At 36.3% G+C, this 19,023-nt stretch overlaps 1 protein-coding gene across 2 annotated transcripts in view; it reads right to left on the bottom strand.

Annotated features, from left to right (window-relative positions):
• Positions 1 to 19,023, bottom strand: part of Ing3 (Inhibitor of growth family, member 3) — a 192,757-nt gene that overhangs the window by 173,209 nt on the left and 525 nt on the right. The window lies entirely within an intron of this gene.

Here is a 19,023-nt window from a genome sequence, read left to right as displayed (position 1 = left end):
TCTCATGGGTGCCTTCAGAAACATTCATCTGCATCCACCCTAACTGCTTATGTTTTCCTGAATTTGTGCTTCAGCATGCTCAGTGAACAAAGCTCTCTAGACACATAACAACAAAATTTAGATGCAATCTATCAGCTTTATAAAAATCCTTCATTCTGTCCAACACAGGCAACAGGTCCACAAACTCCAAATCATTTCTTCAGCACAACTTGCATAATGATTTGTATGCTATCAACACCCTTCTCCTCAATTCACCTCAACTCACTCTTCATTTTCTTCGTCCAACAACTTCTTCACATCCCCCCCCCTTATAGACTTCTCCCAATAGAAGATATTAAATAGACATAAATAATAAATAGCATGATCTGACTGACTTCAAACATAATCCATAGTTCTCTTGATGATAGCACTCTTCACTCATACCTCCAGTGCTCAAGCTTCAACATCATTTGCTAAAGGTGCCCTAAAACACTGATCTTCATATTATCCTACAGTGGGACATTAACAACCTATTCATCTTCAATGCTTCCATAGCATTTTTCTTTTTTTTCTTGCTAAACACTTTATTTCTTCTCTTCCAGTCTGATAACGTTCAACTCAACTCAAGACCAGATCTCTCTTCTCAGACTGACTTATTCTAGAATTTTCTGCCATAATCACAACACTTCTAGAGCATCCATAGTTTCCAAAAAACCAGGCAGTATTTTTTTTCACTCAGGACATTACTTTTCATCTGTCCAGTTAATTGAGGTGGTACACCTAAAATCTCTAAAAATCCTTGATGCTGTTCAGAAGAGGGTCAAATCAGCTGACTGATGTCTCTTCTATCAACAACTATGCCCTTGACCCAGTTGTTTAATAAAAGTCTTGCAGTGGATAGGGTTCCTAAGGAGTGGAAAGAAGGCAAAAAAATAGTACCACTCCACAAGCATGGTTCTAGGACAGAAGTTTTCAATTACAGACCAGTCTCTATAACTGCAGTTGTAGTCAAGGTGTTGAAGAGATTTGTTAGGAATAGAATACAATTGGGTTGATGGACATAGCATTCTTTATGACAGCCTGGATTTGTAAAGGGTAGATCTTGTTTTAGCAATTTACTTGCATTTTATGATAAGGCAACAAGTGTGTGTCAGATAAGGGAGAATCACATACAGTGATATTCTTGGACTTTGCAAAAGCATTTGATATAGCTCTATGATAAGTTGTGTACAAGCTGCAGAGGATGGGAATAGAGTTTATCGATTAGATCAGCGCTTCCCAAACTGTGGGCTGCGGCCCCCCTTGTGGCCGTAGATTTTGCTGAGGGGGGGGGGCGTGAAATAATGAAAACAAATTTAAAATGTTTTAAGACTAAAGTAGATTTTTTTTTTTATCTTAAAAGAAACGTATTTAATTTTTATTATTTCTTTTTTGTTATTTTTTATATTTTAATGGAAAAAATCACACATTGGTGCAGGATCATAAATTTTGCTTCCTGCGTATTTCTGCGCTTAATGAATATTAGTGTATTCATTGAATTGAATTGAATATAAATACAATAAATATATGCCTATTCATATAAGTTTCATTTCAAAGCAAAAATCTAAGAATTGCAGTTTCAAATATTTCACCTGATATTGACTTTTTGTGTAGCAGTATTGAAACACATCCATCACATTAAATTGTTATTAAACTTCTTTTATGTTTTTAATTCTTTCTTTATTACTAATCGTTTTATGTTTCATGTGCTCGTAGTGCAAATGTACAATAAACAATATATCTATCTATAATAAAAATATGAGATAATGTGCCGTGTCAAACGTGTATGATGCTAAAAATATAATATTTGCATTTGATTTTTGCAATATTCACTGTGCATGTTTTGAATTGAATATAAATACAATAAATATTATAATAATATATGTCTATGTTACAATTTTGTTTCGAGGGGCCGTGAAATATTTTAATTTTTTTAAAAGGGGCACTGACATCCAGAAGTTTGGGAAGCACTGGATTAGATGGATCGGAGATTGGTCCTCTGAACAATACCAATAAGTTGTGTATGATGAACAGTGTCTCAAAAAAGGATGGTAACCAGAGGAGTGCCCCAGGTTTCTATTCTTGGGCCCCCTGCTATTTAACTTGTTTATAAATATCAAGTGGACTGATTGGGGATCTTCAGTTGTTTGTTGATGATGCAGTTGGGGAGAATAATAAGTAAGATTGATTTATAAATCTCTTCAGAAAGATTTAAATAGATTTTTGACTTGGACAAAGGAGTGGGGTTGTAGTGTAGAGACTGGCTGTAGTTTTACTATTAATAAGTGCAAGATTTTTCACTTCAGAATGCAGAAATATAAGGCTGTGTACTATACTGACTACATTGAACTGCAGGAAGTGGATGAGATTCAAGATTAGTAAGTGATAGTTGACGGTAGACTGAAGTTTAGAGGACATATTGCAAATGTTGCAAGAACTGCATGTCGTAGTACCGCTATGATAAGAAGTACTCTAACATGTACGGATAAGTGGTTGTGCCACTGTATAAAGCACTGGTCAGACCACACTTGAGCTATTGTACTCAGATTTGGTCACCTAGTTTTCAATGTGATATGGAAGCATTAGAGAGGGTCCATGGATGAGTGACTAAAACAATATCAGGTCTTTCGAATGCTGGCTATGGAGAGAAGAAATGTGGATTACAGATTTTGGAGGAAAAAAGAGGTGATGGGATAGAGACATTTAAGTTAGTGAGAGGATTTTATCAGATTAATCTGGAGGGGATTATAAAAAGAGTAGAAGGTGAGAGGGAAGAGTCAGAGGCCATTCCTGGAAGTTATGTACGAGTGTTGTGAAGAGGGAGTCTTCATCTTCCTAACATGGACTTTAGGCCAGGTGACCTGTTCCGGTCTCATGCCATCTCTTTCTTGGTCTTCTGATTCTTCTTTTTCCACTTATTTTATATTATACCATCACACCATGCTTTAAACACTCATTCTCTGCAGACATCGCACTCTTAGGCAAGGCATTCCAATCATTCACAACTCTGCATGCAAAAAACCTGCTTCTCACTCCCCTGCTCACACCCTCTTTATACAGTTTCCAGGGATGACCTCTGGTTCTCCCCTGATCTCCCACTGTTTTTTGTAGAATCTCTATAACATTGATCCTATAACCCCTTACTAACTTATAGGTCTCTATCATATCTGCCCCCTCTTCCTCCTATCCACCAGACTCTGTAAATTAGATCTTCTGAATCTTTCCACATATTTGACATTCCAGAGGTCACCAAATAGTGCTTCTGTAGCGCAATTGGAAGAATGATGGTATGTTTTGATTGGGAAAGGCCTAAGTTCGATTCTTGTCATGATGAAAAGGATTTAAATATTCTATCCATCTTATATAGTAATTAATTGGTTTTATATTCAGGAATTATAAAATTTCTTCATTTATTTTATGGTCCCACTTGATATATCCAGCTGTTTTTCTGAGAAATTTCATTTCTGCTGTTTGAATTTGTTTTTCATCTTTCCTTTTTATGGTCCATTAAGGATTTTAATATTCAGTATGATAAATGTTGTCAGTTGAATGAGCCTGACGACTCCATGGAGGAGGCAATAATAATAACTCTCCTTAATGACAATCACACAAACTTGTTAGTTTCCACATCATCTCATATACACATATTTCATTGGGTGCTGCTGAACAAACTAGCATCCATCATGCTCTTCACCCATTTCTGTTAAACCTACCAATAACAACAACAACAACAACACAGGCAATAGCTGCCCAACATCCTTTTACAGCTGAAACATGGATTCACCCTTCCTACTACTCACATTCATCTTTCATTATATCTACTTCAAATCCATGGAATAGGCTTCTCCCAAAGATTATATATCCTCCAGATTAACAGGTTACTTTGCTCGTGACTTTCCACCTACACATGGCATTTATTTGCTACAGACTTGTGGTATCTGTGAGAATGATATATATTAGAGAGAGTAGGAAACTGCCATCAGTTTTTGATGTACCCTTCCAGGGTGTGCAAGATACTACGATAGTACTACAAATTAAATTTGTATTACTAGATTCCTATCAACAATTTTTTCAGAAATGAATTTATTTTTCAAGGGTTGTACTCAAAACAAACTGCATTCTTCTAACACCACTGACTGCATCAGTTTTTCTAGATCTCCCTATCTAGGTTTTTTGCCTATTATCGTGGCAACGAGCACTTGATTTGGCAATATTTTCTCTCCCATTCTGTTTTAGTGGCCATACCACCTTAGATTAGATCTGTTCCTACATTCTTGAATGTTAAGAACTTCAAGTTCCATTCTAATAACTTCATTTTGTAATATGATTCTACCAATGATGTCCAATGCATCCAAAAATATGCAGGAAATAATCATGCAGAATTCAAGATGAAATCAAACATAACTGAATAGAGCAAACAGGAAAATTCTGGCATAGATATGACAAAATTTGCTGGCCTGGATGGCCGCGTGGTTAGCGTATCCGCTCTCCAGGCAAAAGGCTGTGGACTTGAATCCCGCATTGGGCATGGATGTTTGTGAAAATAGTGGTGGTCAGCGGTAGATGCCGCTGGTGTGTATATATGATGAAGGTAGTTGCTGTTAGTGGAGTGGTGGAGACGGAGAGATGTAAAGCAGGTGCCCTCCCTCGATGTCTTTGGACTCCCTGGAGGTGTCATGTAATAATAATAAAACATCCAAAATATAATGTCAGTTTGATACTGTCTGTCTCTAAGCAAAAAATACTTCACGAGAAGATTAAAAATAATAATAATAACTGGTGTGTGAGATCCATTTGGGTTCATGGACACTGTTATCCATATATGTAACAATATCAATATGACTGGGGAAAAAAAAAAAAAAAGTAGAATACAGATTATTTTGAATAACATAAGTAGGTATATCACCTTAAAAAGTGATGTCAAAACATATGTTAATCTCTTGATATCACTAGCTATGCTAAGAAATCAGGATCAATATCAGACACTTCTGCTGAATCTAGAAGTCATCACAAAATTTTATTTCAAGAGGCTTTGAGTTCACACCACTAAAAGCTTATCATAAATGGAACCAAATGTGATTGTCAGATTTGTTTACAAATCACTGTATTAGTAGCCAACTGATGAAGTGAACACAAATACGGTGACCACATATCGCTCTGGATTTTATATAACAAATCCCCAGAAAAGGAGACAGTTAAAAATTTTACACAATTTTCACATTAACTACTAATAAAATTCTTTGAAAACAGGTACAGACTGTGTAGAAGAAATGGGTACAAGTTTTTGGATGTGTGAAATTAGACTGATGGTAGAAAAGACTTGCATAAGAGAGAGAGATGGCCTGTACCTGAATGGATCTGTACAAGGATGGTGCAAAAACCACCGTGACTAACTACTGACCTATTAGACATGCCGTTTTTTTTTTCCACCATCTTTGTGATGGTAGTGAAGATTTTAGAAAAGTTGACAAAAAATTACATGCAGAAATAGGTAGAAAAACAAGCCATACTTTGCAAGGAACATCATATATTTACTAACGAGAGATCATGTCTAAGTAATTTTCACATATTTTATAATAATGTTATGGGTGCACTATGATACTGTTGAACTTTGCTAAACAAGGTACTGCAAGAAATGCTGTTGCATAAATTGGAAGATATTATTACTGCACTCTCTGTGGAATCAACAGACTCCACATTAACAACAACAACAACAGTGAGAGGTTCATCAACTACTAACATATTTATAATACCAAATTTTAAAATACTTAACACCTCTTGCATTAACAACACATTCTGGTAATGAATTCCATTCACTAACAATTCTCCTGGTAAAAAATGTACTCCTCACATCTCCTCTTCATCACATTCTTACATAACTTCCAGGGATGGCCTCTGGTTTTTCTCCTCACCTTCTACTCTTTTTTATAATCCCCTCTGGATTAATCTGATAAAATTCTCTCACTAACTTAAATGTCCCTATCATTTCACTCCTTTTCCTCCTACCTACTAAACTCTTCCATTTTTGAGACCCTGCTCTGTCATACACAACTTGTTAGTATTGTTCAAAGAGCCAATATCTGATCCATCTAACCAATATACTATTTATTCCCATCTTCTGCACTTTGTACACCAACTTATCATGTGGTAATATATCAAACACTTTTGCAAAGTCCAAGAATATTAAGTATATGATTCTTCCTTATCTATCACACTTATTACCTTATCATAAAATGCAAGTAAATTGCTAAAACAAGACCTACCCTTTACAAATCCATGCTGACCATCATAACCAATACTATGTCTATCAAACCAATTGTGAATTCTATTCCTAACCAATCTCTCCTTTACTTTTTTTAAAAAATATTAAGCGACTAACTCATATAGTAATCTAACAAAAATTAGTCTCTTCGGCGGTGTATAGATTATTTGGAATTATTGTTTCAACTCCTCTATAATGGGGTGCTTAAGGGTCAAAGCTGTATAACTGAGAGGAGACCTCCACATAGCCTTTCAAGGAATGCAGAGAACCGACCAGGACTTCTGACCTAATGTCCAATCCTCACCTTCTCGTGGTGCACCCTGTTGGGTATCTACTTTGATACTGAACGAACGAGGTTGGGCTGGCAATTTGGGATTTAGCCGACGAAATTGTATTCTTATTGGTTAAACCAAAATAAAAAATGATGGTACAACATGACAAAATTTCATGTCGGCTGGGGCGTCGCCCGGTTAAACAAGGCCCACGTTGTTTTCGCCAGGGAACCAGGGTGAACAGTGAAAAGTCATCTACTGGAACAAATCTGAAAACAAACCCCAACTCAACATCACAGAGTTAAAGATCGGTACTATCAATGTAAGAAGCCTGAATGGCAAAGAAATGGAGCTAGCTGAGGAATTAGATAAGTACCAGATCGACATAATAGGGGTGACTGAAACAAAAAAGACCAAAACTGGCGAGATCTTTCTGAGTAATAAATACAAAATGTTATATTCAGGCAATGACAATCAAGGAAAAGAAGAAGTAGCCATAGTATTCAACACAAAATACGAGGCTAATCTTCTTGAATGGCAGTCAGTCTCAAGTAGAGTAATGTGGGCAAATATGAGAATGGGGAACTGGACAATGAGACTTATTTGTGCCTATGGTCCCACAGAAGGTTCTACTAAGGTAGAAGTGGAGGAATTTTTTGACGCTTTAGAAAAAGCAACTGACAGAATGAAAAAGGAAAAGTTGGTCCTTGTTGGGGATCTAAATAGCAGAGTAGGAAATGATTGTGAGACATACAAAAATATTTTGGAAAAATTTGGAGAAAACAGCAAAGCTAATAATAATGGCAAATATCTGTTGGATTTCTGCTCAGGACATGGACTGGTTATTACTAACACCATGTTCCAACATAAAAATGTGCACAAATTCACATGGAGAGAAGAGGCTAGGAATAAGAAAAGTCTCATTGACTATGTTATTGTTGATAGTGATGTTTTCTCCCTGGTGCAGGACACCAGAGTGTACAGAGGATTTGAAATTGGAAGTGATCACTATTTAGTCTTGGGCAGGATAAAATTGAATTTCATACTGAAAAGAATAACATGTAAGAAAGATTTAAAGCGAATAAAAGTTGAGCAGCTCTCAGATGTGAACTGTAGACCAAAATACAGAAAGATTATTGAAAAGAAAATGAAAGAGTTTGAGAACAGGAATCAAGCCTTCGAGATGCAGTGGCAAACTCTGAAGAAAACATTGATTGATTCTGCCAGAGAGGAATGTGGAGAGGTTGTGTGCAAGGATAAAAAAATCAGAACTCCCTGGTGGACACAGGAAGTTAAAGAGGCAGTGAAGGAAAAGAAGAAAGCATATCAAAAGTTCCTGGCAAATAAGTCAGCTTATGCTCTTAGAGAATACAGAGACAAATGTAAGAAAGCTAAACAGTGTGTAAAACTAGCTAAACAAAAGTCATGGGAGGACTTTGGCAAGAATATAGAAAATAAATATGAAGAAGGTGGCAAAATATTCTGGAGGTTGTTGAAGAAGCTTAGGAATGGAGGAAAGAGTGCTGTAAAAGGAGTTAGAGATGATAAAGGTGACATGAAAACCGGAGAAAAAGATATCCTTGAAGTATGGAGTAATTACTTTGAAAAACTGCTAAATGAAACAAGCAGTGATGACAGCACAGTGATAAAAAACACTGACCATGCATGCAATCAGGAATACATATCCATACTTGAAGTAGAAAAAGCCATCAAAGGCTTGAAATGTGGAAAGGCAGCAGGAGTAGTTGATATTCGACCAGAAATGCTGAAGTATGGTGGTATAAAAGTCTTACAGTGGCTGCACTGCATAGTTCAGAAAGCCTGGACAGAGGGACGAATTCCCAATGATTGGAGTAGAGCTCTCATAGTACCCATATATAAAAAGGGAAATAAAACTGAATGTGAGAATTACAGAGGTATTTCCCTACTGAGTGTTCCTGGCAAGATCTATGCCAGTATACTTGACAAACGGTTGAGAAGAATTGTGGAAGAAAAGCTTGGTGAAGAACAAGCTGGATTCAGGCCAAATAGAGGCTGTGAGGATCAGATTCTCACTTTACGACAAATAGTTGAGAAAGCTTGGGAATATAACAAAGATCTGTATTTAAGTTTTGTCGATTTGGAAAAGGCATATGACAAGGTGCCAAGAGAGAAGCTATTCAATACGCTGCAGTTATATGGTGTCACTGGGGCATTATATCAAGCGATACTTAGTCTTTATTTGAGTTGTAAGTCAGCAGTTAGAATTGAAGGAAGTACAGGAAGATGGTTTAATGTTAAATCTGGTGTGAGACAAGGTTGTACATTATCCCCTCTGTTATTCATTATCTATATGGATCACATTATGAAGGAAAGTGGTATTAAACCTGATATCAAAATTGGAGATGTTAATGTCAGCTCTTTGCTTTATGCAGATGATGTTATACTTCTAAATAAATCTACTACAAGTCTGCAAGATTCTCTGACTAAATTCAATTGCTGTTGTAATAGATATGGTATGAAGGTCAGCAATAAAAAGACAATGAAAATAGGCAGAATCATTGAAAATGTCAACTGTGTTGTGAATGGAGAACCTGTGGAACAAGTAAAACATTTCAGCTACTTAGGCACGATTTTTACTGAAGATGGTAAATTAAATATAGAAATAGACAACAGAATCAGCAAAGCTGGTATGGTGGGAAGTCAATTGAATAAATTCATATGGAATAGAAGAGAAATTAGTCGGAACACTAAATTAGCTGTATACAAGACAGTGTTCAAACCAGTTTTAACTTATGGATCTGAGAGCTGGGTCAGAAGTAAAACACTTGACCAAAGACTAGAGACCGCAGATATGAGAGTCCTGAGAAAGATTAGAGGTGTGAACAGATGGCATCAATGGCAATATCATACTAAAAATGAGGATATTAGGAAAGAACTTGACATTGTCAGCATCCAGGAATGCGTTAGCAGAGCTAATCTCAGGTGGTATGGTCACTTAAATAGAATGGGAGAGGAAAGATTAGCAAAACAAGTGTTCTCTGCCAGGTTGGCAGGAAAACGACCCAGAGGAAGACCAAGATATAGGTGGATTGATACAGTACAAAGTGCCTTAGACGATAGAAATATAAGATCTGATAATGTTGGAGTCTTGACAAGTAACAGACTGATTTGGAGGAAAATTGTAGATAGGAAGTTAGTAATGATGTAATTTTTTCATGTAGAACTGTCATATCCTGTACACCCCTTGAGGGTACATGGCAGGAATTTGATGATGACGACTCCTCTATAACGAATGCGCCCAAGTTTGAAAATAAAATAACGCATGCGCTATCTTTATCCTTCTCCCTTCTGGTAGCCAATCATATGGTAAAACCAGTAGCCAATCAAATGTTTTATAAAAGATTATAAAATATTTCATTCTTATATTTTGATAGTTAAAAAATGTTTTTCTTATGTAAGATAAATTAACACAGTTGATTGTGTGCAAATATTTTATGTTTAGATCATGAAATATTTGTTTAAAAATGATAGCCTTCAGAGGTTGATTGGAATTTGTACAGAAGCTGTATTAATAAAAGTTTTTGTGTGGAATATACCTTTTTTTTCCTCAATGATGCGAGCCCTTTGTTAAAATTTCCATAGCTCACCACTGACTACAACTACAATTATACAGACTGATCTATAAATGGAAACTTCTGTCCTAGAACCATGCTTGTGGAGTGGTACTATTCCGCCTTCTTCCCACTCTAGGAACCTTACTCGCCACAAGAAATTCATTCAACAACCAGGTCAAGGACAGCTAACTGTTCAGCATATTCCTTAAGAATATGTGGTGATATGTCATCCATTCTCACAGTCTTATTAAGATCTAACCAAATCAACACCTGATACCTTCTGATTCTCTTAATAGTTGCCTCCCTTCTATATATTGCACTGCATCATTTACACCAGTATGATATATATGCTGATAAAGTGCTAGTTCAATAATTCCACTATATTCTTTGCAAATGTCATTCTGCTGCCAAGAGACTATCCACCAGTTTCAACCTGCCATAATTATTCTTTCTCTTATTTGACATATAGTAGAAATATTCCCTTGAGTTAACCTTTGCCCGACCAGCTAATCTCCTCTCATACTGCACCTTTTCTTTCTTTACTATGCTTATTACCTTCCTAACCTACACTTTATACTCTTCATTTATACCAATCGCCACCAACTGTTTTGTACCTCCTCCATAGCATTTTTTTACCCAACAGCTTGCTTGATTTCACTGTTCATCCATTTCACTCCAACTCTATTTACTTACTTAATCCTTGTTATGCAATTATACATTGCGTGTATCAGATGTTGTCTTGTGAATTTGCATGTACTGTCAACATCTTTTCTGCTCAGCTTATCTACAACATACTGACTACTCAGCTTCCTATAATCACCTGCTTTATACTTCCACATATATCCATTTTTAGCAGTAATCTTTTCTTGTTTCACTACTTTCCAAACAAGTACCTCATGATCACTCTCACCAAGCAGCAGCAGCATTCAACACCTCATTAACAACTACATTTTGTATAGCTATCACCAAATCCAAAACATTAAAGCCTCTAGTTGCTTCAGTCACATGCTGCTTAAAATATTCATCTCTCAGAAATTCAACAAACTCACTCTCTATCAGATATACTAGCATGTTAATTTCAACTTCACAACAAAAGATTCAAAATCTGTGCATGCGCTATCAATTTCCACACTTTGTAGACACAACTCATATGTAATCATTTTCACATTCCTGTCCTTCCAAAATATTATCCTCCTCAGACAACCAAGTTTCACTTAGTCAAATTATCTTTAAGCATACTGACTCATTCAATGCAACAAACTCAGCTCTCATTTCGAATACTCCTTACATTTGTGTACAAACATAATAATCCCTGTCTTTGAGGCCATTCTACTAGCACCAATATTCTCTATTCTAGATGCTACACCACACTACTCCCTTCAGTCTGGCCACTCCTATTTCCCTGATCCTGATTTCCATTTCTACCTCTCTCATATTCACCTTTTTGAATTCCATTACTTTGTGCTGCTACAACCACATCTTCCTCCTGTCATACAATACGTTTAGTTGTGCTATCCTGCTTCACAAGTAGACTCTGATCATTTACTACATTAACTTCTTGACTCTGTGCCTTCTCAGAAAACGATAGCCTTTCTAAATGCCCAACACCAAACCCATTCAAATGCAATCCATCAACTTTAAGAATTGGCATATAAATTACTCACTTGACTAAGTGAGTGGCTGACTGATAAATATTAGAAAGTGATGCATTGGGGGGGGGGGGGGTTAAAATATGCTATACAGCAATCCCTCGAATAGTGTGCCTAATGCGTTCTTTAAAACAGGCGCACTAATCGAATATAATAACCTATGGGAAAATATATAATTCGTTCTTCAAATTTCTTTTTTGAACCTTAATTTTTTATAAAAGAATTAAGGTATGTCTCAGGGCCTAGTTAAAGGAAACCATGATGCTGAAAGATAATAAAACATATTCAGAATATAAATTTTATTATTCTACTTCTTAACAAAGAATTCAGCTAATGTAGTTTGGTGGACATTGTTTCTTTTTTTCATACAACCGACGGTATGGCCCTATTGCCTCTTCTACTCTTCTGCAAATTTTAATGCTTCTCTCTCCATCAGGGTCAGCCTCAAAGCATTGCTGCTTAAAAACTTCGATTGTACAAAAAATATTTTCAAATTATTTCTGTGAAATCTCTTTTGGCTGACTATCAGTGGTCTTAAATTTTCTTCATAATCTTTGGGATCTTCCTGCTGTGCATCTAAATTTAGCAGGTCGGAATCGCTCAATTCTTCAGAATGAGATTTAATCTCCTGGACGTTATCATTGAAGGGGAGAAAGAAATGAAGGATGTACAAATTGATCACCAACACGTGAAATCACGTGCTTTATAGATAAAATTTCCCAACTGCTATACAAGCAAAATAGTTACCACTTTAAAAACTACAATGATCATAAAAGAGAAGTTAATTTTCTGATGTGTAATAATAAACAACTCATCCCAGAAGACAGATTGATTACCCTATTATCAGCATGGATTCTCCTTTTTGTGACATGCGCAGAAGTGTCGGAGGGTCTCGAATCTGTGGGCATACTATAGCAGCTGACATAAATTTTGGCAGTAAAAATTTGGAACATAGTGTACATGGAAGTAGCGTAGTATGCCATTAAAAATAACTTTGTAAAATGCTTTAAATCGGTAACTAAATTATTTCATTCTGGTGAGTGAATTTTTAAAATAGTTAGCCATAAAAATGTACAGATAGAAAATTTTTAAAATCTGTAACATTTATTTTTAAGATGAATATAGGCGTACTAATCGAATTTGGGTATCGAAAAAAAATGACGCACTAATCGGGGGTGCATTAATCGAGGGATTACAGTATTTAAAATGACAACTGGTGTGCTCCAGGAATAAGTCCTTGCATCACTGTTATTCAATATATACATTTATGACACTGAAAGAACTAATGTCCAATTGTTTGCTAATGATGTAAAGATAGAAAGGACAATCATGAGTGCTACTGATGTACAGTACTCACATGATTTGAATAGGCTAGAACGGTAGGCAAATGATGCAGGCTATGAATTCAATGTTAATAAGTGTAAATTTATGCACTTTGGCATAATGAGATTTCCAATAGCACTTTATACTGGTATGGTCATGCTTGGAAAAATTGATAAGGTTAGAGATCTTGGAATGATGGCAGATAGGAAGTAGAAGTTCAAAGGTCACATCACAAAAACTGTAAATACAATTCAGAGGATAATTGAGATGTTGAGAGAAACACTGACATGTTATGATAATGAAGTTGTTCGGTCTCTTTAGAGAGCCTCGATATGACTACACCTGGAATAATATGTGCAAATCTAATCACCTGTGTTCCAATGGGATGAAGAAGTGATGGAGAAGGTGAAGAAAGAGTTAAAAAGATGATATCAGGATTACATAATGTAGATTATGAGTACAGATTGAGAGCACATAGGCTACAGATACTGGCAAACAAGAGAAAGAGTGATATTATCAAGGTCTATAAACTCTGAAAGTGTGTATTATACATCAGCAGCAATGTTCCCGCTACGATGTATATGTGTGTGTGTGTATACACACACACCTAGTAACTGCAAACACAAAATTTTTAATTTAGTCAATTTTTGAACATACTATAAAATTGAATTATATGCTAAATCACATGTTACTTATTTTATTTAATAATTTCTCTAATGTCTCCGCTTCAGTATTACTCTAACCCATTCAACTTAATACACTAATTAGTTACTTTTAGCTTGCACCATATGGGCAAACCAATGTTGACTTCAGCAAGTTGCAGAGAGATATTGTTTAGAGTATTCTACTGTCTATACCAGGGGTCGCCAAACTTCTTTGACCCCTTCAAGAGTTTTTTGACTTTCTATCGACCCCCCTCTATTTTACTATTACATAATTATAATAGGACAAGCAAAAAAGACACTTATGAGTTTTTAGATTATTTATTTTATAGTTAGTGTTTATTGTATGTATAATATAGCATATATTATTATATTACTTTTATTACTACTACTATCACTAGTAATATCACTGGTATTACTAGTGATATTAATAAACTACTGGTATTACTACCAGCCCTGCTGAACTCTTCAACATAGAGAAGTTTAGCTCTTGAATGGATAACGATTGAATTATAATATGTATGTTGATGAATTTTAGAACATTAACGCTCACTTGTATGTCGATGCGCAAAAATGAGACTGGGATCAAAACGTGTGCAGTTTTTATTTACTCATACTTACACGTATTCAATCTCGCTCCTGCCGCGCCGGCCGGGCGAGAACCACTAAAATCTGTTTATTGGTAAATACGTCATTTTGGCCTACTTGATTGGCCTCCGTAACTATTTTCATGACCTTGCTCCATCTTACAGGTTATTTAATGTCACTGTTCCCACGATTCACTCTTAATTGCGTTGTCATTCAGGATGGAGGTAATCTAAGTTAACTGAATTAAATATTACCCGTCTTATATTTTTCTATCGACCCCTAACAATGTTATATCGACCACTGGTCTATACAGTACCGTCACTTCGACTCATGTAAACGGTGATGAATTTTCGTAGCTATGCAGATTTAAGTGAATTAATTTAGGGTTTGTAGATTGTGACCCCTTTGGTATTGTGAGCACAGGCTATTGCCCACATTGAGTCTGAGACTGGAAACTTGTACATAAAACGTTTTTCATCTGTGCATGGGCATGAAAAAATTAGAGAGAATACTGATCAAGCAGATGGAATTTTTTGTTATTAGAAGTGTCGGAGAGGCAAAATGTAAGAAAGGGGGGTGATAGCTAGATTTTTCTCTCATGCATGAGTGAGTGGAAGAGTTTGCCTGATGAATTCGTTATTGCATCTAGTGTGAATGAGTTTTAGAGAAGATTTTACAACTGGTGTGGGTAATGTATGGCCTTGAGTTCCTGACTCTCTGGAGGTCTCTGATCCTATCCATCCTATTCCCTCAGCCATACGGCTGGTGGGGGTAGCTATATGCTACCATACTAGGGAGATGATTATGAGCAAGGTGGTTTCCCATTGCCTTCCTTGCAGTAATATATTTTAAGACTGTAGCTGTGTTTGTGTTCATGGGACTTGTTTGCCTGTTTTAGGGATGAAAAACCCTCCACCTTCATATGAGACCAGTTAACTCACCTTTAGTCAAAAGAGACCAGATAAAGGTTCCTCACGTCACTGACGGGAATCGAACCCAGGGCTTTCCAAACAAAGGCTTCATCTATACTGACAGCTACAGAGGCTCCCTGGGGTCTCTGATAATATATTATTTCCAAATTACTGCTCACTTTAGAAATCATTAGTAAGCCAGCCTGGTTGGATGAGTGATTAGCATATCTTCTCTCCAACCAATGGGTCACAAGTTCAAATCCCACTGCAAGGATGGATATTCATGATTGTCTTGAGGTGAGAGATGAATTTCATTGCTCAGTGTGAAACCACTGCCCTGTTTATTGGAGGCCTGAAGTGGCTTGAAAAAGTTCCCTGTTTTGTCTCTAGAGCAGGGTTTCCAGGCTATGTAAAAAAGAAAAAATACAAAAAATATATATAAATTAATAAAAAATAGAATAAAAAAATCCTTAGTACACTCATGGTACTAACGTACTATAGACTCACAACCTTTCATGAGTGGGAACCACATAAAAAAAAAAAAGTAGATCATTCCGCTGGTGCGGAATGATCTACTTTAAAATTAAAAGTACTATTTCCTAACCTTACAGAATGCACAAAATTATTTTTGTCTTCTCCACATGTAAGATATAGTATTATAACGGTGTCTCCAGGGAGTTAGAAGACTCATTGCAGAGAGGCTCTACATTGACAAGCGAACCATTATTCACACAATACCTATCATAATTCTCCTTAAATTCTTTTGCAGATGAAGCATTTACAACCACTACTGGCAGTGCATTCCATGCATTCACCACCACCTCTGGCAATGCATTCTATACATTCACCACCCTCCAAGCAAAAAATCTAATCTTAACATCCTTGTTAACCACACTCTTACACAATTTCTGGAGATGACCCCCTCATTCTCTCCCTTCCTGCACTGTACAGAAAAAAAAAGTCATCCGTATTAATCCTATAAAACCCATTTAACTTATATACTTCTAAGATATTTCCTCTCTTATGTCTATCAGTTAGTTTTTGGAGCCCAAGAATATTCAATCTTTCAACATAGGAAACATTCCACAGACCTGGAACAATTTTTGTCACTCGTCTCTAGATCCTTTCCACCATTTCTTCATCACCAAGGAATCCGGGTGACCACATCTGTATGCAATAGTCCAGATGTGGTCTTATTCATGCCTTATAAAGTGGAACAATAACTTCCCTATCCCTGCTTGTCAGTGTGTTCTTCAATAACCATGTAATTTAAAAATGTGAAGATACTAGTAGCAGCAGTGGCCAGTAGATGCCATTGGTGTAGATGATGATTGTAGTTGTGTGGTTCACTGTATTTGGTACATGGAGAGTTGTAGAGTAGGTGCCCTCCCTCAATGAGTCTTTGGACTCCTTGGAGGTGTCACGTAATAATAATTTGATGTGCTGTTTTGGCAACCTTTGCAATATACCTCACAAACTTAAATTCTCTGTCCACAATAACCCCCAAGTCACTTGCCTCATTAACTTCTTGCAGTTGTTCCACAGCATGTGATTTCATCCTCCTTAAGTGCATCAACTTACACTTAGCCACGTTAAACTGACAGCCATTTACCTTAGCACATACCACCAGAATATTTAAGTCATCCTGCAAGATATCTACATCACTGTCTGTCAGTTACCCTCTAATCCAAATCACCAGCTTTGGATCCATTCCCATTTCCTCCAATTTATGCAACGGAGTTCCATGTGGAATCCTGTCAAATGCCTTTATAAAGTCCAGCGGTATCAGAGAGTAAGGATTTCCTTTATCCAACTCCACTGTTACTTTATTATAGAAAGCAAGTTATTAAGGCAAGACTATTCACAAAATCATGTTGTCCCTTATTGGACATATTTCTGTCCATCCAGTGCTGAATTCTAATTTTTATCAATTTCTCCAAAACCTTAACCACCATACCTGATATACTGATTGGCCTATAATTTGCTACTTCTGTCTTGGAGCCTTCCTTATGCAGTAGAATTATTTTCTCCTCTATTGGAACGCGACCAGAACTGAAGCTTAAATTAAACAGCTTGGTCAGAGGAGGTGCTAATTCTTTTGCACATGAGCCAATATGCCACCTAGCCCTATGGCAGTGTTAGCATTAAGGTTCAGTAATATACTAAGCACCTCTATTTCTTTTATCTCTAGACTCTCATCAGTCAGTGACACATTTAGTACTGCAATATCACAACCAAGGTGGTGGGACACTTTTGCAAAATTATCACTAAGTAATGCAACTCTGTGATTTGTTCCCTACCACCAACACTTTTTTTAGTCACCCTTCCATAGATACTCCTCCTTTTACTTGACACATAGCAAAAACTACTTAGGATTTCTTTTGGATTCATCAGCTAGCTTCTGACTCTGATAATTAGCTTTGTCTTCCATACCCTACAGGTCACCCTCTTTATCTGTACCTTGTACTAGGTATGCTGATCACTTTTTTTCTTTATACTTCCTCCACAACCTTTTCTTTATCTGCCACTCCTGCTTAATAATGCTATTTGTCCATCTTACTCCTACTTGATTTCTCCTCCTGATTCTGGAACTACAGTCTGATGCTGCTTTCCTTAAACACTCTTTGACAACCTCCCATGGACCATCAACATTTCCTTCAAATTCTGATGCCATAGCTGCTGAAAGCTGACTTCTCAGCAGCTTTGTAATTCCACATATACCCTTTCTTAACAGAATAGTCAGGACTTCTTACAATTTCCCAGGCCAAGATCACATGACCGCTTTCCCAAGTGGAGACAGTGTAACTAATTTTATTATTGATATGTTCTCCGATGCTATTACCAGATCCAATACTCTTGAACCTCTCTTCCCTTCAATATTTCATTATTCTCCCTATCATTCAAACTTGCAGCTCCGTGTTTAGACCATTCCTGTATCCAAGTTGGTCAGTGCACTAGACCATAGAAAAGCAATAATTTTTACAAATATATTGGAACTATGCTTGAAGAATGCTGGCAAATTAATGTTTTGAGCTTAACTTCATGGTTGCATTTAAACTGATGAAAAATGTATACCACTGTTGAAACTTGCATTTTACACACTTTTCAATGTAATAAGATTTAAACATAGTCAATATATGTATTTCCTATCATCTTCACTAATATATTTCGCTGATCATAAATTTAAGATTACTTTTAAATGTAATATGTTAACCCAAAACTCATAATGCCAGCATAAATTAAATTCGTTAGTGAGTATCAATTAAATTGACAGCAGATGACATTTGAAACATTTGAGAAAAAACGGGCCGTCCATAAAATGCAGGACATGCGGTCGCCCTAATTACTACACTTGTTAGACGTTTAGGTGGGAAAATACAAATTATCAATAAACAGATGATGCCATCTGACTTGAAACACTAATATATTCAAAAATAAATCGTAAACGCAACTGACATCGTCATTTTATTGTGCCAGAAACGCACTTCACAGACAACACAACAGAAACGAGTACCGTTCAACAGCACAAATCCAGTCATCATATACAGTATATATATATATATATATGACAGAATTCGAACCACTCGTGACTTCACCATCCAAAAACTGCAGAAAAGGTTGGGTTATAGGTGGTGTTTCAAAAGAAAAAAAAATCATTGCAAATACAATCTTAAATTCAAATTTATTGCATTACATAACGTACAAATTTCGAAATTCTTCCATAATACATTAACATAAGTCA

Source organism: Typopeltis vanoorti, chromosome 11 (assembly GCF_054136105.1).
Source record: "Typopeltis vanoorti isolate ZY-2024b chromosome 11, IOZ_Tvanoo_1.0, whole genome shotgun sequence".
NCBI classification, from domain to species: Eukaryota; Metazoa; Arthropoda; class Arachnida; order Uropygi; family Thelyphonidae; genus Typopeltis; species Typopeltis vanoorti.
This window is presented reverse-complemented; position numbering and strand designations above follow the sequence as displayed.